The sequence below is a fragment of the Lepidochelys kempii genome, chromosome 5 (genome assembly GCF_965140285.1).
Source record: "Lepidochelys kempii isolate rLepKem1 chromosome 5, rLepKem1.hap1, whole genome shotgun sequence".
NCBI classification, from domain to species: Eukaryota; Metazoa; Chordata; order Testudines; family Cheloniidae; genus Lepidochelys; species Lepidochelys kempii.
Window position 1 is genome coordinate 90,085,309 of NC_136384.1, and position 23,955 is coordinate 90,109,263.

The 23,955-nt window shown below is 40.7% G+C and overlaps 1 protein-coding gene across 10 annotated transcripts in view; it reads right to left on the minus strand.

Moving 5' to 3' along the window:
- AOPEP (aminopeptidase O (putative)) overlaps positions 1-23,955 on the minus strand; it is a 387,210-nt gene that overhangs the window by 334,382 nt on the left and 28,873 nt on the right. For all 10 annotated transcript variants that reach the window (XM_073344962.2, XM_073344964.2, XM_073344963.2 and 7 more), the window contains 2 exons: positions 12,923-13,027; positions 6,620-6,727 (listed from right to left, as the gene is read on the minus strand). The gene's annotated coding sequence lies outside the window, so the exon portion shown is untranslated. The remainder of the gene's footprint in view (positions 1-6,619; positions 6,728-12,922; positions 13,028-23,955) is intronic.

Sequence of the window (23,955 nt, forward strand, 5' to 3'; positions counted from 1 at the left end):
CACTCACTCACTTTGACAACCAATGAAAACCCTTGGAGCAATCACTCACTCATTATCTGCTGGCACACTCATCCCATCTCTTCATCGCAATGCTCTTTCATTGGTTTCTGGAGTTATCACTTCAGTCTCAGCTGCCAAGGGATGCTTCTAATTGGCAAGTTGTTGATTTTCATTAGTTCTGTCAACCCAGGTCCACAAAGGAACTTAGGTGTTGTGATGCTGAACATTGTGATGCCTAATTTTAGGCACCCAGAAAAATCACAGGAACAACACTGCAATCCAGAAAGCCTGAGTTAGGCACTTCAACTCTATATAATAAATGTGGAGAGGCAGGCGCCTTATGATGCAATCCACAAAACCACATATGCTAGATCATAGAATCATAGAATCATAGAATATCAGGGTTGGAAGGGACCCCAGAAGGTCATCTAGTCCAACCCCCTGCTCAAAGCAGGACCAATTCCCAGTTAAATCATCCCAGCCAGGGCTTTGTCAAGCCTGACCTTAAAAACCTCTAAGGAAGGAGATTCTACCACCTCCCTAGGTAACGCATTCCAGTGTTTCACCACCCTCTTAGTGAAAAAGTTTTTCCTAATATCCAATCTAAACCTCCCCCACTGCAACTTGAGACCATTACTCCTCGTTCTGTCATCTGCTACCATTGAGAACAGTCTAGAGCCATCCTCTTTGGAACCCCCTTTCAGGTAGTTGAAAGCAGCTATCAAATCCCCCCTCATTCTTCTCTTCTGCAGGCTAAACAATCCCAGCTCCCTCAGCCTCTCCTCATAACTCATGTGTTCCAGTCCCCTAATCATTTTTGTTGCCCTTCGCTGGACTCTCTCCAATTTATCCACATCCTTCTTGAAGTGTGGGGCCCAAAACTGGACACAGTACTCCAGATGAGGCCTCACCAATGTCGAATAGAGGGGAACGATCACGTCCCTCGATCTGCTCGCTATGCCCCTACTTATACATCCCAAAATGCCATTGGCCTTCTTGGCAACAAGGGCACACTGCTGACTCATATCCAGCTTCTCGTCCACTGTCACCCCTAGGTCCTTTTCTGCAGAACTGCTGCCTAGCCATTCGGTCCCTAGTCTGTAGCTGTGCATTGGGTTCTTCCGTCCTAAGTGCAGGACCCTGCACTTATCCTTATTGAACCTCATCAGATTCCTTTTGGCCCAATCTTCCAATTGGTCTAGGTCCTTCTGTATCCTATCCCTCCCCTCCAGCGTATCTACCACTCCTCCCAGTTTAGTATCATCTGCAAATTTGCTGAGAGTGCAATCCACACCATCCTCCAGATCATTTATGAAGATATTGAATAAAACCGGCCCCAGGACCGACCCTTGGGGCACTCCACTTGATACCGGCTGCCAACTAGACATGGAGCCATTGATCACTACCCGTTGAGCCCGACAATCTAGCCAGCTTTCTACCCACCTTATAGTGCATTCATCCAGCCCATACTTCCTTAACTTGGTGACAAGAATACTATGGGAGACCGTGTCAAAAGCTTTGCTAAAGTCAAGAAACAATACATCCACTGCTTTCCCTTCATCCACAGAACCAGTAATCTCATCATAAAAGGTGATTAGATTAGTCAGGCATGACCTTCCCTTGGTGAATCCATGCTGGCTGTTCCTGATCACTTTCCTCTCATGCAAGTGCTTCAGGATTGATTCTTTGAGGACCTGCTCCATGATTTTTCCAGGAACTGAGGTGAGGCTGACTGGCCTGTAGTTCCCAGGATCTTCCTTCTTCCCTTTTTTAAAGATTGGCACTACATTAGCCTTTTTCCAGTCATCCGGGACTTCCCCGGTTCGCCACGAGTTTTCAAAGATAATGGCCAGTGGCTCTGCAATCACAGCCGCCAATTCCTTCAGCACTCTCGGATGCAACTCGTCCGGCCCCATGGACTTGTGCATGTCCAGCTTTTCTAAATAGTCCCTAACCGCCTCTATCTCCACAGAGGGCTGGCCATCTCTTCCGCATTTTGTGATGCCCAGCGCAGCAGTCTGAGAGCTGACCTTGTTAGTGAAAACAGAGGCAAAAAAAGCATTGAGTACATTAGCTTTTTCCACATCCTCTGTCACTAGGTTGCCTCCCTCATTCAGTAAGGGGCCCACACATTCCTTGGCTTTCTTCTTGTTGCCAACATACCTGAAGAAACCCTTCTTGTTACTCTTGACATCTCTGGCTAGCTGCAGCTCCAGGTGCGATTTGGCCCTCCTGATAACATTCCTACATGCCCGAGCAATATTTTTATACTCTTCCCTGGTCATATGTCCAACCTTCCACTTCTTGTAAGCTTCTTTTTTATGTTTAAGATCCGCTAGGATTTCACCATTAAGCCAAGTTGGTCGCCTGCCATATTTACTATTCTTTCGACTCATCGGGATTGTTTGTCCCTGTAACCTCAACAGGGATTCCTTGAAATACAGCCAGCTCTCCTGGACTCCTTTCCCCTTCAAGTTAGTCCCCCAGGGGATCCTGGCCATCCGTTCCCTGAGGGAGTCGAAGTCTGCTTTCCTGAAGTCCAGGGTCCGTATCCTGCTGCTTACCTTTGTTCCCTGCGTCAGGATCCTGAACTCAACCAACTCATGGTCACTGCCTCCCAGATTCCCATCCACTTTTGCTTCCCCCACTAATTCTACCCGGTTTGTGAGCAGCAGGTCAAGAAAAGCACCCCCCCTAGTTGGCTCCTCTAGCACTTGCGCCAGGAAATTGTCCCCTACGCTTTCCAAAAACTTCCTGGATTGTCTATGCACCGCTGTATTGCTCTCCCAGCAGATATCAGGAAAATTAAAGTCACCCATGAGAATCAGGGCATGCAATCTAGTAGCTTCCGTGAGCTGCCGGAAGAAAGCCTCATCCACCTCATCCCCCTGGTCCGGTGGTCTATAGCAGACTCCCACCACTACATCACTCTTGTTGCACACACTTCTAAACTTAATCCAAAGACACTCAGGTTTTTCTGCAGTTTCGTACCGGAGCTCTGAGCAGTCATACTGCTCCCTTACATACAGTGCTACTCCCCCACCTTTTCTGCCCTGCCTGTCCTTCCTGAACAGTTTATAACCATCCATGACAGTACTCCAGTCATACGAGTTATCCCACCAAGTCTCTGTTATTCCGATCACGTCATAGTTCCTTGACATCACCAGGACCTCCAGTTCTCCCTGCTTGTTTCCAAGGCTTTGTGCATTTGTATATAAGCACTTGAGATAACCTGTTGATCGCCCCTCATTGCCAGTATGAGGCAGGAGCCCTCCCCTCACAGACATTGCTGCCTGTGCTTCCTCCCGGTATCCCGCTTTCCCACTTACCTCAGGGCTTTGGTCTCCTTCCCCCGGTGAACCTAGTTTAAAGCCCTCCTCACTAGGTTAGCCAGCCTGCTGGCAAAGATGCTCTTCCCTCTCTTCGTAAGATGGAGCCCGTCTCTACCCAGCACTCCTCCTTCATGGAACTTCATGGTGACCCACATAAGCTGGCCAATGAGAGATGCCAAGGACAGGGATGTGTCCTAAACCCTTCCCCTCTTGGAGATCAATGCTAAGCTGCAGTGAGATGCTTATTTCTGCTTGAGATCAGGGATACCAAGTTGCCTCATCATATTCCACAAACTTGCTCGATGCACTGAATCAAAAGCCTGCTAGAAGCCTATACAAAGCGCTGCTCCAGCTTCTTGAAAAGCTATCTCAAGGTAAAGATCTGGTCCAGGGTGGAATAAACGGGTTTAAAGCTACACAGAGTATCCTGGCCTTTGCCATGACGTGCATCGTTTTCTTTCCTGCCTGAACCCAGAAGGGACTGCCTGTGCACGTAGTACAAGTGGGTGGCAAGCAGATATGCTATTGAGACTCAGAGAAGTTGAGGAGTTCATAGACAGCCAGATTTGAGAAATATCAGTACCCCATTGTAAAGAAAGAAAGGAGCTGACCACCAAATAGTCAGACAGAGAGGAAGTCAGAGAGGAGGCCTGGCAGTTTGTAATCAACAGAGGCAAGAGGTCACAGCAGCATTCTAGTTGGCTGGAGACAGACAAGGATGGGCAGGCTGTGGCCACCATAGAGAAGAGGACCAGAAGGAATTCCACACAGCCAGAAGTTTCAATGTCAATACAATCAATACCAGGCCCTCAACATAGAAACTCTGAAAGATCTCTCTCAAAATCCAATTTTTCCAAGGGAACAGAGAGATATACAGGATACACCTGTGGATAGCAGCTCTGTCCAACCTGTAAGAAAAACAAGTTGCCTACAAAGAGTTCTCCAACTGTCCAAGGAAGACACACAATCCTTGTAGGGGATACAATACTCAGAAGAATAGAGAATATTCTGCAAGGAACAGGTGGACAACAGGATGGTGTGCCTGGCATCCTAAAGTTGACAGGCCATCCACTGGGGATGGTTCATAATGACAATAATGACAGTGCATCACTGGATATCTCACAGATAATAGATTACTTCAGGGAACCAGGAAGCATGCTGAAGAAGAACATCCAAGCAATCTCTGAGATCCTTCCTGTCCCATAAGCAAAGGAAGATAAAAGGCAGAAGGTACTGCAAGTGAACCCCTGGCTGGATAAGTGGTGTAGGGTGGATGATTTTGGTTTGGTGGAACATTCTATGGAGAGAGGGGGCTGTATAGTATGGATGGCCTCCCTCTACCTCAGTAGAATGGGAACCATTCTCCTCAGGGACAGGCTGCCTAGAGTAATCAGGAGGATGTTAAACTAATAACAAAAGGGGTGGGTACAGAGAGAAAAGAGCTGTGCACAAAATCAAAATGTTGAGAACAAAATTAATCAGGGCACCAAAGGACACAAAGAGAAGAAATTCTTGAATTGCCTATACATCAGTGCTAGAAGCCTGGGTAACAAACAAAAGGAACTGGAGTTGCTCATTTATGAGCATAAATTCTATCTATTGGTATTACTGAAATCTGGTGGCACGATTCACATGACTAGAATGTTAAAATTGATAGTTATTACCTATTTAGGAAGGATTGAGTGGGCAAAATGGATGGGTAAGTGGTACTCTATGTCAAAAATGGCATTTTCTGTTTACACTGATGACTTGGAAAAAAATTATTTTGAATGCTTATGGATTAGTGTCTAAACAGATAAAGCACAAGATGGTGTATTAGTTGGTGTCTGCTACAGACCACCAAATCACACTAAGAAACAGGATGACCAGTTCCTTATTTACCTTTCTATAACATGTAGGGAATAAAAGATGCATGATCATTGGGGACTCAGGTGTGAGTGTCATGTCCTGGAGGTCTCATGCTGTCAGTACTAATGCACCTTTGGAATTTCAAATTCAAATTTGAATTTTCAAATTCAAATTCAAATTCAAATTTCAAATTTGGAATTACAGTTTCCTAACTCCAGAAGTGTTGCATCCAACATAGAGGAATTCTATATTAAACCTCATCTTGACAGATAAAGAGGAACAGATCACAGAACTAAAAATTAACATTAACTTAGGTACAAGTGATCAAAATGTGATTATATTTATAGTGTGCAAACACAGTAAAGTGCAGAGCAGTGATAGATATACTTGATGCTTTAAAAAGCCAGTTTTTCACAAAGCTGAAAACAGTTCAGAGTCAAATCAGCTGGGAGGAAGAATTTAATACAAAAAAGTGTAACTGATCATTTGGAATTGTTTAAGAGCCGAAAAAGTGACAATCAAAGAAGAAGGCTGTATTGTTTAAAAACTGACCTGGTTTAGAGGGAACTGAAGGCAGCTATAAAAATTATATTTAAACCAAAAAGAAGAAAGGGGAAGTTGATGGTAATGAATATAAATCAGAAGCTCAGAACTATAGAAAACTGATAAGGAAAGAAAAGGGACACAATGAGAACTCTACGGTCAGCAGACTTAAGGAGAATAAGAATTTTTTTTAAGTATATTAGGAGCAAAATGTATCCTACCAGTGGTATTGGTCCATTAATAAATGGAAATGGTAAAATTATCATAAATAATGCAAAAAAGGCAGAAGTGTTCAATATATATTTCTATTCTGTATTTGGAAACAGATGATGCAGTGTAGTCATATTGCATGATAACATTCTTTGCATTCCACTAGTATCTCAGGAGGATGTTAAACAGCAGCTACTAAAGTTAGACATTTTTAAATCAGCAGGTCCAGATAACTTGATCGAAGAGTTTTAAAAGAGCTGACTGAGAAGCTCGCTGGATTGTCAATGTTGCTTTTCAATGAGTCTTGGAACACTGGAGAAGTTCCAGATATCTGGAAGAAATTTAAATATTGGTAAAAGGAATGGCCTCGATAAGTATATGCCTGTCAGTCTGATATCAATCCCAAACAAGATAATGGAGCAGCTGATACTGGAGTCAATTAATAAAAAAATAATGGAGAATAATAATTAATGCCAATGAACATGGGTTTATGCAAAATATATCCTTTCAAAGTAACATGGTATCTTTTTTATGAGATTACATGTTTGGCTGATAAAGGTAATGGTGCTAATAAAATAGACTTCTGGAAGGTGTTTGGCTTGATACCACACAACATTGTGATTAAAAAAATAGAACATATAAAAGTAACATGGCACAAACAGTAAATGGATTAAAAGATGCCTAACTGATAGGTGTCCAAATGTAATTGTAAACAGGAAATCATCATCGACTAGGTGTGCTTCTAGTGGAGTCCCAAAGGGATCAGTTTTTGGCCTGACAGTTTTCACAATGACCTGAAAGAAAAAATTAAATCATCACAGATAAAGTTTTCAGATGACACAAAAATTGGGAGAGTGATAAATAATGAAGAGCACAGGTCACTGACACAGAGAAATCTGGATCAGCTAGTAAGCTGGATGCAGCTAGGAACAAAGAATGTAGCCATACAATGGGGGATTCTATCCTGGGAAGCAGTGACTCAGAAAAAGTTTGGGAGGGGCTGCAGAATCAGCAGAACATGAATTTCCAGTGCAATTCTGTGGTCAGAAACGCAAATGTGATCCTGGGATGCATAAATGGGAATATCAAGTAGGAGTAGAGAAGTTATTTCAACTCTGTATTTGGCACTGGTGTGACCGCTACTGGAATACTGTGTCCATTTCTAGTGTCCACAATTCAAGAAGGACATGGATAAATTGGAGGGAGTTGAAGGAAGAGCCATCATAAAGATTAAAGGATTAGAAAACATATCTTATGAGTTAGACTCAAGGAGCTCAATCTATTTATCTTAACAAGAGAAGATTATGAGGTGACTTGATTACAGTCGACAAGTATCTATGCTGGGAACAAAGTACCTATATTGGGATCAAATATTTGATAGTGGACTCTTCAGCCTAGCAGAGAAAGTTGATGGCTCGAAGTTGAAGCTAGACAAATTCAGACTGAAAATGAGGTGTAAATTTTAACTGTGAGGGGAATTAACCATTCAAACAATTTACCAAGGATTCATGGTGGATCCTCCATCACTGGCAATTTTTAAATCAAGATTGGATGTTTTTCTAAAAGATATGCTCTTGCAATTATTTTGGGGAAGTTTTATGGCCTATTTTATACAGGGGGTCAGACTGAATGATCACAATGGTCCCTTCTGGCCTTGGAATCTATGAAACATGGAAGTGAAGGCTTTCTCTGGGACCAACAACAGCATAATACCTCCATAGTTTCTACATTTGGCCTTAGTGCTCTTTTTGAAAAGAGGCAGATTAATACCCATTATACACAAGTAATGTAAATATATATATGGTTAATATAATAGTTTCCTGCAGAACTATGAGTGTTCCATCACTAACAAATATTAAGACCAGGAACAGAGAAAGTATTGCAGATCAGAACTGAATAATTAGCATGTAGGGGAATCTAGAGAGTACTTTGTATGACAGATATGCAATACTCTGAATAAACCTTACTGAATCAAATTAACCCTTGCTGAATTAAGTTTAATGCCTTGGGGTCCATTGTATAAAAATGAAAATGTTATGTGTTTTTGTGAGATTGTATATAACTTCTCTACAAGGAAGGGGTGCCCTAATACAATTCTTTAGTTATTAGCCCTTCACCGTAGGAAGGGGACACATTGCCTGGCTGATTACCTATTCCTGATCTCTTAAAAGGTTCTCTAGAGAGCTGCAGACAAAGACAGGATGTTGGGATAAATAACCAGGTGGTGAACTGACTCAAGGTTTTTGTTCTGATCCAGCAAACAGACAGGACTGCTGATCCACAGAGGACCCTAATCCTTAGGGAACGGTTGGAAGGACTTTGGCCTAGTAAGGCCACATAAGAGTTTCTAGTTCTGAGCAAAGGGTGTGATGAACTTCAAATCACAGGAAAACCCTGGATGCGGTTTTGAAGGAGTACTCTTTCCAGAGCCCATGTTACAGAGGGTGATCTCTCGTAAGCTTATTAGCATGCAGGTAGGCTCTTTTATTGTTCATCTGTAGTGCTTTTACCTTAAGAATAAAATATGCTTGCTTAGAAAGAACTATGTAGTAATTTACAACTGGGGCAATTATGCTGGGGCAATTATACAACTGGGGTAATTAAGCAAGCTGCAAGCAGTCTCTGAAGATAATTGCCCTAGTTGTAAATTTGTAATGATTGTCCCAGTTGTAAATTATGCTAGGGTAATTCAGAGAGGCAGTCTCTGAAGATAAAGTGAAGTGGGCCTGCTTAGGCAGAGTGTATTTTGTTGGGAATAACACAGTGAAAGCAGGGAATTGTTCAGCCTGGAAATACCCTGGTCTCCACCACCTAAGAGAGGTGACAGCCAGGGGAAACAGAAGCCTGTGAGTGGGTACCCTTGCTGGTCCACTGAAGGGAAATATAGGTTAGTTGCCCTGAACTATGTAAAAATTTTGTAGTCTGGAAGATTATGCTAAAGTAGCTTGGGCTGCACAAGTAGAGAAGGTGGCTGTGGATGGAAATCCCTGTGAGGCGGTAAATTTCCCTGCTCTATATCCTTCAAAGTAATATGTCACCAACCCTGAAGCACACAACAGTCTGAACAACAGTACAGAAATCTTCATTCAGTAGCTTGAGAGATGTCTTAGCCTACCACCTAGTACTCAGCTTTCCTTTTCTAAGCAAGCTAAATCAAGAAGCTGGCAAAAACAAGTCCTCATAGTCACCTCTCAGGGGCCATTTTCTTGGAACTCTCTCAGAAGAGAACACGGTAGCAAGACAGCTCTGGTTGTTCTGCCAGATGGCCTCTTCCTGTCCATAGACAACAGACATAGAGCCATCCTCATCCTGCTGGATGCATCTCCGCAGCATTTGATATCATTGATCACCAAATACTCCTGTCCCATGGGTGAAGAGAAATCCTCTGTAATGGCTCAAGTCATTTCTCTCAGACCAAAATAAAGTCCTTATGGACAACTGCTCCTCCTCTTCCAGAGCCCTCCCCCTAAAGAGTCCCACAAAGCTCAACTTTTTACATCATCTTACTCAACATCTACAAGAAGACATCAAGAGAACTGGTGAGACAACACAGTCTGAAATGTGAACAATATGTGGGTTACGCAAGAATCACTACAATTTCCTACAAGTGCCAAAATAATATAAACATCGGACTCAAGAGCTGTTTGAAACAATGAAAGGTAACTTGAAAGTGATGCTGGTAGGGAGAGTGAAGCACTTTGAAAAATTCGCCCTAAAAATGGCGGAGGTATCTGCCCTCAAAGTATAAAAATTGATTCTTAGGAGTCATAACTTGCACAGAAGCTGAACATAGACTATGGAACTCACTCCCAGAAAAGATAAGACTGACTACTAATTTCACTGCATTGAGAACTAAATGCAAAGCCTGTTGCTTTGGCTTAGCTTTTCCTCAATAATTTTGCCAAACACATCCACACACACCAATAGAATAAAGCTATTTACTCCTACAGACTGGGAAGTGGACAATAGAGAGAGATGGGTTAGTTCAATTTTGAAACACTTATGAGATGCTCAGATATTATTCTAATTGGTGCCATATATGAACCTAGGTAGTCAGATATACACCCTGTGGGCCTCAGAGCTGGAAGTGTGTGTATGTTTCTTACCAAAATAAAGCAATTTCCTTTTTCTTTTTAAACTTAAATTAGCATTTTGAACGGACTGGGAGGACTCTGCCATAAGCTTTCATAAGTGGCAGAATTGTGTATTGGGGAAGCTTGCAAAGTCTTTACTATGCATCCCTCTCATTCTCTCTGCCTGTTCTATGTAATCATTCCCTCGCTCCCTTGAACACCAAAGTGGATTAAAAAGAATAAGAACACCTAAGGTTGGGGGGGCGAGGGGGGGAAGCCTCAAAAGTGTAACATTTCTTGCACGAGGTTTAATAGTGTGTAATGCCCTGATTTAGCATATATCTTGTGGAATCATAGACTTTAAGCCAGAAAGGACTATTACGATAATCTAGTCTGGTCTCCTTCATAACACATGGAATATCAAAAATAGAAATTCCATCATGTGGAACCTTTACATCTCAGAAAAGACTTCTTACAGGGGATTCAAATTATTCACTATTTACTGATAAAAGTCACACTACCAAGAAATAACACTTCTTCAAAAAGCACTGACATGAACAACAAAAAAAGGCATATTATATAATAAACATATAGACCTTGCAAAGGGAATTAAAACCAATAGTAAAAGAGTCTATATCAATATAAATAAGAAGAAAACAAAGAAAGAAGAAGTGGGACCACTAAACACTGAGGATGGAGTGGAGGTTAAGGATAATCTAGGCATGCCCCAATATCTAAACAAATACTTTCCTCAGTCTTTAATGAGCTTAGGGATAACGGTAGGATGACAAATGGGAATAAGGATATGGAGGTAGATATTACCACACCCAAGGTAGAAGCCAAACTGGAACAGCTTAATGGGACTAAAACCGGGGGGGCCCAGATGATCTTCATTGAAGAATGTTAAAGGAACTGGCACATGAACTGCAAGCCCATTAGCAAGAATTTTTAATGAATCTGTAAACTCAGGGGTTGTACCATATGACTAGAGAATTGCTAACATAGTTCCTATTTTTAAGAAAGAGAAAAAACGTGATCCAGGTAACTACAGGCCTATTAGTTTGATACGTGTAGCATGCAAGGTATTGGGGGAAAAAATTGAGGGAGAAAGTAGTTACAGACACTGAGGTCAATGGTAATTGGGACAAAATACAACATGGTTTTACAAAAGGTAGATCATGCCAAACCAACCGTATCTCCTTCTTTGAGAAGGTAACAGATTTTTTAGATAAAGGAAACGCAGTGGATCTAATTTACCTCGATTTCAGTAAGTCATTTGATACGGTTCCAAATGGGGAATTATTAGCTAAATTGGAAAAGATGGAGATCAATATGAAAATTGAAAGGTGGATAAGGAACTGGTTAAAGGGAAGACTGCAAAGGGTCATACTGAAGGGTGAACTGTCAGGCTGGAGGGAGGTTACTAGTGGAGTTCCTCAGGGATCGGTTTTGGGACCAATCTTATTTAATCTTTTTATTACTGACGTTGACCCAAAAAGTGGGAATGTGCTACTAAAGTTTGTGGATGACACAAAGCTGGGAGGTACTGCCAATTCAGAGAAGGACCGGGATTTCATACAGGAAGATCTGGATGACCTTGTAAACTGGAGTAATAGTAATAGGATGAAATTTAATAGTGAAAAAGTGCAATGTCATGCATTTAGGGATTAATAACAAGAATTTTTGTTATAAACTGGGGACACATCAGTTGGCAGTAACAGAGGAGGAGAAGGACCTCGGAGTATTGGTTGATCACAGGATGACTATGAGCTGCCAATGTGATATGGCCGTGAAAAAAAGCTGATGTGGTCTTGGGATGCATCAGGCGAGGTATTTCCAGTAGAGATAAGGAGGTGTTAGTACCATTATACAAGGCACTGGTGAGACCCCATCTGGAATACTATGTGCAGTTCCGGTCTCCCATGTTTAAGAAGGATGAATTCAACCTGGAACAGGTACAGAGAAGGGCTACTGGGATGATCCGAGGAATGGATAACCTATCTTATGAAAGGAGACTCAAGGAGCTTGGCTTGTTTAGCCTAACCAAAAGAAGGCTGAGGGGAGATATGATTGCTCTCTATAAATATATCAGAGGGATAAATACCAGGGAGGGAGAGGAATTATTTAAGTTCAGTACCAACGTGGACACAAGAACAAATGGATATAAACTGGCCATCAGGACGTTTAGACTTGAAATTAGATGAAGGTTTCTAACCATCAGAGGAGTGAAGTTCTGGAACAGCCTTCCAAGGGGAGCAGTGGGGGCAAAAGACATATCTGGCTTCAAGACTAAGCTTGATAAGTTTATGGAGGGGATGTTATGATGGGATAACATGATTTTGGCAATTAATTGACCTTTGACTATTAGTGGTAAATATGCCCAATGGCCTGTGATGGGATATTAGATAGGGTGGGATCTGAGTTACTACAGAGAATTCTTTCCTGGGTGTGTGGCTGGTGAGTCTTGCCCACATGTTCAGGGTTTAGCTGATCGCCATATTTGGGGTCAGGAAGGAATTTTCCTCCAGGGCAGATTGGCAGAAGCCCTGGGGGTTTTTCGCCTTCCTCTGCAGCATGGGGCACGGGTCACTTGCTAGAGGATTCTCTACACCTTGAAGTCTTTAACCACGATTTGAGAACTTCAGTAGCTCAGACATAGGTTAGGGGTTTGTTACAGGAGTGGGTGGGTGAGATTCTGTGGTCTGCATTGTGCAGGAGGTCAGACTAGACAATCATAATGGTCCCTTCTGAGCTGTCTTTGATTCTATGATTCTAATGATGTGTTAATTATCTTCACAGAGGTAATATACATGCAAACAAGTGTACAAGTGTATCATTCTTTTGAAGCTTTCCTAGAATTACATTAAATTTACAAGAAATTACATCAATAAAGTGTAACTGATTTCTAACCTTTACCTATTTATACTGACTATTTCTTTTCTTCAAAGAGTTCCATCAGCAGTATAAAGTAATGCTATCCTCCATCCCCATACTTCTATCTGTATATTTAATGATATCCATCTGAAAGAAAGAAAACAACAAAAGTATCATTAATAATTATACTTTAAGAATATTATTATTATATTAAGTCTAACCTAACTAGTTCACTTCTGACTGGTACAAATGTAATTCATTGTTTCCATGATTTATCAGATTATTTATGAAATGAACCTTGCCAAATCTTTACCAGTAGCTCCATTCATAAATAATTTCAACATTTTTTATTTCATACACATTTTAAAAGGCCATAGCACTGATGGATTATTGTATATGGGCTTTAAAGATTTATCCTAAATTCTATACTGTGTGACTGTAACAATTTAGAAAGGTGACAAATTTCTTCCTTTGACAACAATAAATCTATTAGCATGAACAGTCATCTGCATGTTTTTTACAGATTGTGTGTTTTTTTGCTAAAGATTGTGTGGGTGAGTTTTAGTTAATGAGAGTGATTTAGAACATGGCATGAGTTGGGTACAGTGCCAGCAGATACTACACAGTCTGTTCGTGCCAATAACAGCTTTGAAAAACATGGCTTATTTGTAATTCACATCATCTCAGCTGTTCCAGTACTGAGCGTCTCGAGAAGGGACTGTCAGTTATGCAGAAGTGCATGATGGTGATAATTTGTCTATTTAACAGTTTTGACAAGGAACAGGTGCCCGTCTCGACTCTCTGGAACTTATATGAAAGGAACAAGTGCATCCTACACAGTGCTGAGCCATTCTCAGATAAGATTTTGTTTGCTTGTTATCAGTACCATATATGATCCATGGTTTTGAAGGATGCAGAGAGATCTAGCAATATCAACAAAGAATCTGATTTGTTGCTTAAGAGCAGAAGAAGGTAGTCCCTTAGTGCCATGAACAACGGACAGTGTTCCTCAGGACCATTTTGGAGCCATTGCCAGGTCTGAAACATGACTGTGATATATATAGATTTTGACAGATATTGCTGGAGCTTGGGGTCTCAATAAACTTTACCAAAGAAATTGGGATTGGAGAGTGGGTGGCATTCAGTGAGGCTGTTTTAAGGGTTGGCTTCTCCAAGATCTGAGTACTGCATTCATTAGATAACTGATAGTTTGCCTTTTTGAGGGAGGCACAGGTTATCTCAGTTATCAAGGGGACTAGGTGTTTCCCACTGGACTTCACTTTTCATGAAGGACAGGAGGTCAGTTTTAGAGATGTATGAAACACTTCTGCTCAGCTTTAGCAAGCTGGCGCAGTTGTGTCTGAGAGGGACACAAAGGATTCAGTTGTGTCATATGTCCCTTTAGTTTTCTTTATGGCTGTTGAGTATATAGTGTGACAAAGTCAGATCTGACAGATCTAAAAGGGTGGTTGAAGCCAGGTATATCAGTCTTAAAGCCCCTTTTCCTATGAACCAAAAGAAGTTACCTCAGGTTAATTATGGTCACCAGAGTCGAACATGTGATCTCTAAAAAACTGATCAGGAGAGAGCAGGGAGAGGAGGGATGAAAAGCAAGCTGCAAAAGAGCTGTGTGCCACAAAGGGAAAAGGTTCTTCCCAGGTAAAGAATTGTTTTTCTCTATAAGGGAAATCTTGTGTTTAATTTCTGTTTGGGGTGGGGACCTGGGTTCCCAACACCGTGTGGGTTAGAGAGGGTTACTGGCGATTAGTAGCTAGCATAAGAGGAAGTACTACAGTGGGAGTTAGGAAATTTGTCTGTTTGTTTAAAGAAACCTCAAGGCCAACCCTAGGGCCTGCTCTGTAAATAAGGAAACATTAAAAATTAAACCTCCATCATAGGACTGATTTTCTCCAGATCCCAACACCGGAGGGAGAAATGCTAAGTTTTGCTATGATGAAAGAGTTGTGTTGCTACAATATGAAGTTGCATCTTGAGAATTTCACGGGTTGCCAAGTGGATCTTGCCCCATACGCACTTCACTCAACTGGTTTTTTGCTTCACTAGGTAGAGTTCAGAAAAATCACAGTAATTTACAGAGGTGGTATGAGGGAAGGGGCTTTGGGGAGCAATCAAAGGCTTCAGTCAGCAGTTGATTGTAGCGTTCTGCTAGTTTGTCAACTCCTTCTGGACATTTTCTAGAAGCTTCATTCACTGAAGTGGAAATTATTGATTCATTTAATCTTTATCATTAGAAGGTGATGGTCTCTGCAAGAGGACAGATTGGATCAGTTAGAGTGGACAACAATGCCAAAGATGAGCTCTAGTGTGTGTTCAGTTTTGTGGGTGATGCTGAAGACAACTTGAGAAAAATCTACAGTAAGTAGGAAATAGCGAACTATGCTGTTAGATGTGTTGTCTATGTGGATGATCAGATCTCTCAGGACAATGAATCTTGAGAAGTCCATTATGATGTTAAATAAGAGCTCTGTTATTTCTTCCAGGAATCTCACTAGCCTTCATTGGATTTCTCACCAGGTTACCTGTACATCAAGGATATTCTTGTGTTTATTTCATCTCCGGATACACATATTACAACTGGACATTCAGATGACAATTTTCAAGCTGGGACTCTTCTTGCAATTGAGATCAAATGAGAAAGAATGGCCACATTGCCTACTTGCCTCACGTATGATGCAGATGAAGACCCACCAGAGACAGTGAGGAGACCACCAAGCTAATCTTCATTTATGAGCTAACAAAAACAAAAATTGAGATTATGGGCCAAATTCAATCCTGGACTAAACACGAGTTTTCATTGGATTTCTAGCCAGTTCAGAGCTGAACTTGGTCCTAGATCTACAGAGATGAAAAATCAGTGAATAATCCATTGTGACATCTAGCCACCAAAAAGTGACATGTCTTGAGGTGATTTGATATATATTATACACTAAGTGTGCATGTGATAAAACCTCTCGACCCACTGTACTATCTTATTTACAATATAAAGATATATACTGTAGCTAAGAACAATATTGATATATAAACACCCATATGGTAAATTTATATATATATAGACACACAATTTATTCTCACTCTACTATATGCCACCACAACATGATTTACTAACATTCAGATAGATCAAGAGAAAAAAGCACACAGCCAGCCAATTAAAAACTGACACTTACATAACGGTTTGTACAGCTGCACTGCATCAAAATTTACAATACTTTTTTCCCTCTGTAGTGCAGTCAACCATAACAAATGCTAACATGACACAATTCAGTCACAAATAAAAGTAAGGATTAACATTTTGATTTGAACCTAGCATAGTCATCAAACAGCTTTGCAATTTATTAGACTGAACTGTTCCAGGATCAGAAAGAAATCAATAAAAAAGTAAAAGGAAAAAGGAAAGATTTTATGTGACACAAATAAAACAGGCTATAGAGCAGAGTGGTGAAAACTGTTTATTTCATTCATTGGGGATAACTGTACAAGTTGCTTACTGTTCCATTCCCATTTACCAGTTGTAAGTTTTCTGGCCTTCTTTCTCTTTCACTATTATACTGTAACATTTGGTAAATAAGGTTCCCATCTTTCCTATTTTCAAGTTTAATTCTCCTTCTATCTTTATATACAAAACTAACATTCCCCTCACCCTAGCAAACATACACACACTTTAAGGCTATTTTAAATATTTAGTTCAGGCAAATGTAAACAGTCAAATAAATGAAATCTACAGAACTACGTATCTAAAAGATTCAAAGCCCCAAATTACTACTTAACATGACTTCAAAATATTAGACGTGGTGCAGTAGGAACCTAATCTACCATATTTGAATGCAAAAAACCTTCAGAAATATTAGATATGTCAGTATTTTTCCACTCTATGTTGGATTGTAACCGAATCCTGCTACTTTAATTCCAGTGCTTTGCACGGTGTGATGCTTTCCTAGGTTAGGCTTTAAGCTGTGATGTTACCACACATTAGCAGCCACTTGCTAACGTGTTTTAAAAGTCTAGTCTAGACAAGGCACCCTACCTTTAACATGTACTAAACTAGTCAAGTACTAACAGCATACTTTTATTCCTAGTCTAGATGAATGCATGGCAAATACGGTGTACAAGTGTGATAGTCTTTGTTCCTGGGGAGCATTGTTTAGCAATCAGGGCTTTGGCCCTTCAACCTGCAGAGGGGGTTTTTGGTGGGAGAACTTGGGCCCTCCCATTGCACTGGGCCCCATGAGGGTGACACATGGGTCTGACACCCAGGAGCACATTAAGGTTGCTTTTCCTCGGCCACTTCCTACCACTCAGCTATTGTCCAAAGTCTATCCCAGGAGGCTGTGAAGGGGGTCAGCTCACCGCTTGGCATCTCTTCGCAGCCAGGCATGGCATGGTAGCTCTCTCCCTCTTGGGGAGGCAGGTGCCTCCTCTTGTGTCTTGGCCTTCTAGCCAGGTCAGTCCCAAGTCTCTCCCCTTCCAGGATAGTCCATAAACAAAACACAGGAGCTGCAAGCTACAAGTCTTTTCTCTTCCCTGGTCTGCTCACAAGGATGCTCTTCTGCTTCTTTTCAACTCCTCTTCCAATCTGTGCATCTTTTGCAAGTGTGATGGGGCCAGGCTAGCTGACCCCAAAGCAGCTCAACTGCTTGTTGCCCAGTGTAGGGTTTGTATACCCAATCACAACATGTAGTAATCACAGACCCTTTTTAGTATCACTTGAGCTGCTGGAAAAGGGCAATAGCTATCACAGCAATGCATTAATTTCTACATATTGATACTGCAGTAGCACACAAAGGATTTGAGCCCCATTTTGCTAGGTGCTCTACAAACAATACAAGACACTGTCTTTGATCCAAAGATCTTGCCATAAAGACGACAAGTGATATACAACTACTTCTGGGGGAGAGAGAGGCACAATCATATCGCTTGTATATATGTGCTTTTATTATTAAAAATAACATGTCAAATTGTCCCCATCTATTCCTTGAGCCATCATTAATGGGCTGATTTCTTATAGGCATCAGAGCAGAGGTCAGTCTTAAGGAGGTATTTGAAGGAAAAAAGTAGTGGTCTTATGAATCCATTCCAATGTAGGTCATTTTATGAATGAGGGGGAAGCATGAAAGAAATCTTTAATAAATGTTTGGTAAACTAAGGTATATTTGTTTAACATATACTTTATGCATATATAAAATGAACTTTAAAATAATCCATCCTTGCTCATAAATTTGGCCCAGGGGTTCAGGTGGTGTTCAGTAATTAATGCTTAGGGCCCTACCAAATTCACAGTTATAGGATTTTAAAAATTATACATTTCATTATTTCAGCTATTTAAATCTGAAATTTCACAGAGTTGTCATTGTAGGGGTCCTGACCCAAAAGGAGATGTGGGGGGTTCGAGGTTACTGTAGGAGGGATTGTAGTACTGCCACCCTTACTTCTGTGCTGCTGCTGGTGGTGGCGCTGGGCGGCCAGAGAATGGCGGCAGCTGGCCAGGAGCCCACTCAGAAGGCAGTGCCGCCACCAGCAGCAGCGCAGAAGTAAGGCTGGCATGGTATGGTATTGTCACCCTGACTTCTGTGCTGCTGCTGGCGTGGCACTGCCTTCAAAGTTGTGTGCCCAGCCAACAACCACCGCTCTCCAGCTACCCACCTCTGAAGGCAGTGCTGAAGTAAGGGTGGCAATACCGCAACCCCCTAAAATAATCTTGCGACCCCCCCCCCCCCGCAACTCCCTTTTGGGTCAGGACTCCCAATTTGAGAAACGCTGGTCTCCCCCGTGAAATCTGTATAGTATAGGGTAAAAGCACACGAGAGACCAGATTTCACAGTCTGACACACATTTTTCATGGCCGTGAATTTGGTAGGGCCACATTAATGACACAGACAAGTATCATTTACATATAAGCAGTACAAAATGCTCACAGAATTTACTATTGATTGCAGTAACCTGAAGAAGGGCTCTGTGTAAGCTCAAAAGATTGTCTCTTTCACCAACAGAAGTTGGTCCAGTAAAAGATATTACCTCCTGTCCCATAGATTTTACTAGTCCATTCAGGGATGTAACACAAAATTGTATATACTTGACTATTAACTACATGCTGAAGTTTTAAAATTTGGACACATATTTAGAATTTTTACACGTACAAATGAACATGGGACTTTGTTGGGAGATTTTTACATGCCTCAGTCATGCCAGGAAATAAAATTATCAACCAATGACTAGAAGAGGTTAAAAAGTATTTTGAATAATGATGTTACTGAACATTACCTGACAACCTTTGGCATATTTCTAGGTTGTACTTCAGCAGCAGAAAAAAAGAAAAAAGAAAAATTTTTAATTTAAAATTTTTGTACTTTACCAAAAAATTCAGTGCACAAACAGTCCACTTTAGAGTTTGAATTAGTTCTGTTTTCACAGCACAGGGGTAAGATAAAGTGTGTTGTTCAATATAATAGTGCTATTGTATTAAGACCAGACATAGGCCAAGGGAGCAGTGTTTAAATCAGATTAAGGTTAGGTTAGGCTTCATGTTTGAATTTTGGTAAAACAGGTTATCATCACATGCTTAAATCAATAACATGGATCAAATTCAGTCCTCGTGTAATTAAATGCAACTCCCACTGACTTCAGTTGAAAGCTCCAAATATCTGCTACACCTAGTCTGAATCTAGTCTTGTAGCCCTCATAGTATTGAGTTTTCAGCTGAAAATACCACTGTAGAATCCTAAGAACCAGTTTGACACATAGTCGTTCAAAAATAAGTGTTTGTCATAATTCTAAGCCAAAGTGTTGCTGGTGTCCACCTGCTATAATATGTACTCTCTTATCCTTCTGCTTTTTCCTATAAGCAATCACATTGTGATAAATTCATTATTTTCCTTTTTCCCTTACATCTTTAATGTAAATTAAATTTCTCCAAAATAAGCACTGTAGATGGAATAGAACAACTCCTTCATTAATCCATGACATTGCTGATGTGAATTTAAGCAGAGCCTCTGGAGGACAAGGCACAGGGTTAAAAACTGTTATCCCATTGCAACTCCATTAATCTGTCACATATTTTCTTCTTTATTTCCTTTCCTGTCATTTTTGATGAGTAGCAAGGTGTTTCTGTGTAAACAGAAGATAGCTGTCTTCTCTCTAATTATTCATCATATCTGATTTGGGAAGCATCAAAATCTACGCTTTGTGTGCCCCATCTTTTCCTCATATAGAATGACACACATGAGAAAGGAAAAGTTACTGAAAAAAGATGGGGGATTATTATTTTTTTGGTAACATATTCCCACCAGTTTCACAGGGATGGAGGCTTCCTGGCAGGGGAAACGGAGAGGCTGCATCGGTTGGGGACAGTCAGGAAGCAGAGACCTGTGTCATGTTATGGTTCATCAACCAGACCTACAAAGCAATTTTCATTCCAGATTCTCCCCCAACACATCTGGTGGCATAGTTAGCTACTGTGCCCCCCAATACTATCCTTTGCATGGAGAATTAATGCTAGTCCGCACCACTTTAACGTCTGCAGTTAATTAATGCAGACCTTTATGTCATAGTGGACTTTAGATACCTTTGCAGGGAGCATGCTGTATAGGCTGGCTGCTTCTCCTCTAGATACCTGCTTTTACTCACTGAGTCCCCCAACATACCACACGCATGTGAAGCCATATTATGAACCCCTTATTCCCACTAGTGAGTCGTTTGCATTGACGTCAATGGGATTATTCCTGGAAGTTGCTGCTCACTATTGGGAATAAAGAGTTCACAGCCTGGTCAATAGAGAGGTGCATCTCGCAAAGCTGCCACTCCCTTTGTTTTGCCCCCATTCAGCTCTCTTTTTTATATATTATAGCTACCTTCCACTGATGTGAAGGAAGCATTGTGGCTTATATCACAGTTATTTGTATGCCACTGTTTTGGTTTTTTTTACACATTTAATCATATGACCTTATTTTCGTGCCTGTGAACTTCCTTTCCCTTATTGACCCTGTAGTCTATTTTTTATCTGTCTCTATCATTTGTTATATTATGTTTCCATGTAAGCCCCAAACCTACAATCTGATTCAAGGAGGTGGATTTCTGCGTCTGTTCAGTCTTGTTGACCTTAATGGGATTCCACATGTGTGTGAAGATCCATCTGTATGGATCAGATTGCAGGATCAGGGCCTAGATTGTAAACTCTCTGGGACAGGGAACCATCTTCTTTACATTCTGTTAGGCACCTGGTACCGAAATATAATGGCACAGCAGATTTTTTTTAAAATCACTGAATTTGAGCAGCCAAAAGGAGATTAATGAAAAAGTTTCTAATTATGTAATAGCATCTTTGTAATTGCTAATGACAGGGAAAGGAATATAGAAAAAGTAAATAGTTCGGGAGATTTGGTTAATAAAACTTTGTGGAAATCTTACCTGAGAGTTGCAATGGATTTTTTAAAGGATTTCTGAAAAAAATTTAGTCTTTTGCCCGTTCCTGGAGATGTAATTGGCAGACACAGTTTGAATAAGGAATGTCTGAATGCCCATTATAATTCAAAGAGGTAATGATGAATTGGTTCTCTTAGCTTTCATTTTCTTGTGTCACTGCTTATAGGAAGTACACTTCTTGCTTGACACATGCTTATTATTTCTGATCAACTGCAGCAAGAATGGAATGGGGTCTTGGAGACAGAACTCTGAACAATGTCAAACTGGCACGTTAAGCAGCTGCACCAGAGGGCTGCAGATAAATGTTTTCACTAGAGAATGATTCAATTACTCAGCCTGTGGTGAGCAATGTTGATGTGAAGTAAACTTGAGTTAATGGCTGTGATCTTAATTTTTAACCCTTCTACTTCTCTCTTCCATAAAGACCATTGCAGAGGGAATAAGAGTATAAAACAAGGTGCACTAGGAGTTAAATGGATTACAGAATAGAGATAAGTGATCATTCTGAATATCACTCAACTGCATTACTGTAAAAATGAAGGCAATATTTGCACAGAGATTTACCGTAGCTCTTTAAAATTTTATGACTGACTATGCAGTCCTTGTTGTGCATTCCCAGGATTAACTGATCAGCTATGGGGATGTTCTTAGAATTTCATATCCTGACCTTTTGACTTTCATAATTGTATCAGAATAAAGAAAACTGGCATTTGCGCAATATCGTGCAATAATTGTTGCCTCCAATATTTTTCCTTTTTAATTTCACTGAAAGATTAAATGTGAAACTGGCTGCTCAGGGATATGGTCAATCATGCTATGAACTATAGATTTTATGTTACTAGAGAATGTCGATAGAGCTTTTTGCCACTAATTTACTGTCCTGACTTTAATTTAGGAATGTAAAGTTAAACAAACAAAATCTAAGCCTCCCCCAACCACTTTTTTTTTTAAGTCTATAACTGTTCCATTACTAATCATTCTATTCTGGTATTCGGGTTCTTATACCAATCCCATCACTGTGGTAACCATCAACTGCTGCACTCTAATACAGAAATTTCAAAAGGGATTTTGAAACCTTCAGTGTTATATACTCCTGATTTTGGGGGGGAGGGTGGGGGGAAAGTCTTAACATGTGCACATAAGAAAAAAATTGCAGTGTCTATAACATAGTAGATCTTTAAACAGAATATTTTGGATTTGTAAATTACACATTAATCCATGGCAGATAATGCTAGCTGCCATTTCCATGTAGTCTTTGTCCTTTTTATGTAATTAACAAGCATACAGACATCAGATGTTAACCCTTTCCTAGCTGGTTCTTCAGCACAGGTGCTGGAAAAACCAACTACCATTCCACTTCATTTTGTTTCATTGAAATCAATGGACAATTAAAAAATTCAAGAAAAATGAAGATGTTAAAATAGCATCTCTTAATCCTCCAGAGTTCTACTCCCTGTTTCTATGCACAGTCTATTTGCTTACTTTTCTAAGTAAAATGAGTTTTCACTGCTTTTTATTCTTAGCACTGCACACAATTCTGCTCTGGGCGAATGAGCTGGCATCTTTTTTGGCATGTACAATTCACAGAATTGATAACTAAGTTCCAGCTGTGGAATCTTGATCATTGGTGATGATCCAGAATTAAAAAGAACCCAGCCAGACCTTTAGAGTCCAGGTTGAAATTTCCAGGGCAGATAGTTTGAAAATATTTTTTGAAACAGAATCAAGAGACAAAACTGGAAACCCAGAAGACTTATTTTTTTTATGCTGTGTTACTTTTCAGAGTACAGCTGTAATTTCAGTCTTATGTTGCCTGGTACATTTAACAGAACAGCTCTTTAATCATCAATCAAAGTCATGGCATGTCAGTAGCAAGGCTGTAATTAATAAACTATTCCACTAATGGATATTTGGGGGGTAGATAGGAGGGAGTGTAGGCCACCCAAATAGCATGGAGAAGTTGGATATCATTAGAGGACATAAATTAGGTATTTTTTCCACAAACCACTTGCCTCTCCAACTTTGTCTAAAAGTGCTCTGCAGTTCTCTCTGAGTCACAAGAGAGCACCAGTCATGTAGGCTGGCTGAATAGAAAGTGTTCCGACTATTTATGCATTTTCCTTTTGTCTGTGTGCTTGATTTTCCTACCCCTTGAAGACTTCTCCTGTCAGGCACAGTTCTTTCATTCCAGTCTGCAGGGAAGCTGGAGATACAGAACCATTTTGTAACGCAGCCTGAAAAGTAATTCTCCACACCTCACATTACTGTGCAGCCTCCCTTAAAGGAGTAAGCATGTACTGCATTCCCACTACTTCCCATCCAAGCAAGTGGGCAAGGAATGGTTGGAACGAAGACTCTACACCTCAGCATGCCAGCCTGCACTGCTAAGATGGCACTCATCAGGTTACTCATTCCTAACATTGTGTCGCTGTGAGGAATCTTCCTCTTCTGCTCCTGGAGCAGTGAAGCTATGCACCACTCATTACGGAAGGCAGACTGTTAAAGCATAAGCTAGCCCATAAGTAGCAGTTAGGGGCAAATTTTTCCAAGGAGGGAACAACATTATGCTTGCAAAAACGATTATAGCCTCTGCTTCTGCAAGAATCTGCATTTGCACAAAAAATCAGACAATAACATGTGCA